This window comes from Mercenaria mercenaria, chromosome 1 (assembly GCF_021730395.1).
Source record: "Mercenaria mercenaria strain notata chromosome 1, MADL_Memer_1, whole genome shotgun sequence".
In the NCBI taxonomy this organism is placed as follows: Eukaryota; Metazoa; Mollusca; class Bivalvia; order Venerida; family Veneridae; genus Mercenaria; species Mercenaria mercenaria.
In genome coordinates this window covers 88096303-88097939 of record NC_069361.1, presented here as the reverse complement: position 1 = coordinate 88097939, position 1637 = coordinate 88096303, and positions in this window count along the sequence as shown.

Below are 1637 nucleotides of genomic sequence, written 5' to 3'. Positions count from 1 at the left end.
GGGACTTGACCCAGTGAGGTTGGTAACTGATCTAGAAAAAGAAAAAATAAGTTTCAAATCTGTATGCCTTTTAGAAATAGCTGTATGTACTTGCACGCAAAACTTTAACCAGAATTTTCTAAGTCCAAAAGGGGGCATAATTTGGCCAAAATGAAGGTCAGAGTTATGGGACTTGCTGCTATCAACTAGTTTTATAACCCTGAAGACATGTGAAGTTTCAAATCAATATCTGCATTAGTTTTGGAGATAATAACTTGCATGTAAAACTTTAACCAAAATTTTCTATGTCTAAAAGGGGGCATAATTTGCTCAAAATACATGTCAGAGTTATGGGTCTTGACCCAGTGAGGTTGGTAATTGATCTAGAAAAAGAAAAAATAAGTTTCAAATCTATATGCCTTTTAGAAATAGCTGTTTGCACTTGCATGCAAAACTTTAACCAGAATTTTCTAAGTCCAAAAGGGGGCATAATTTGGCCAAAATGAAGGTCATAGTTATGGGACCTGCTGCTATCAACTAGTTTTATAACCCCGAAGACACATGTGAAGTTTCAAATCAATATCTGCATTGGTTTTGGAGATAGTAACTTGCATGTAAAACTTTAACCAAAATTTTCTAAGTCCAAAAGGGGGCATAATTTGCTCAAAATACATGTCAGAGTTATGGGACTTGACCCAGAGAGGTTGGTAATTGACCTAAAAAAGAAAAAATAAGTTTCAAAGCTATATGCCTTTAATTGATGGCTGTATGTACTTGCATGCAAAAACTTAACCAAGGTGTGACGCCGACGCCGACACCAGGGTGAGTAGAATAGCTAGACTATTCTTTGAATAGTCGAGCTAATAAAACCATAAATGAAGTCTCTATATGGCTGCAAAAGCCAAAATAGCCAATTTTGGACCTTTAAGGGGCCATAACTCTGGAACCCATGAAGAAATTTGGCCAGTTCAAGAAAGAAACCAAGATCTTGTGGTGATACAAGTTGTGTGCAAGTTTGGTTAAAATCGAATCATATATGAAGCTGCTATTGTGCAGACAAGGTCAAAATAGCTAATTTTGGCCCTTTCAGAGGCCATAACTCTGGAACCCATTATGGGATCTGGCCGGTTCAACTAAAGAATCAAGATCTTATGGTGACACAAGTTTTGTGCAAGTTTGATTAAATTCAAATCATAAATGAAGCAGCTATTGTGCAGACAAGGTCAAAATAGCTAATTTTGGCCCTTTCAGGTGCCATAACTCAGGAACCCATAAGGGAATCTGGCCAGTTCAAGAAAGGAACCAAGACCTTATGGTGATACAAGTTGTGTGCCAGTTTGGTAAAAATCAAATCATAAATAAAGCTGCTATTGTGCAGACAAGGTCAAAATAGCTCATTTTGGCCCTTTCAGGGGCCATAACTCTGGAACCCATAATGGGGTCTGGCCAGTTCAAGAAAGGAACCAAGATCTTATGGTGATACAAGTTGTGTGCAAGTTTGGTTAAAATAAAATCATAAATAAAACCACTATCGTGCAGACAAGAAATTGTTGACAGACGGACGGACGCACGCACGGACAGACTGACGACGGACGAAGGGTGATCACAAAAGCTCACCTTGTCACTATGTGACAGGTAAGCTAACAACAAAAAGTGAC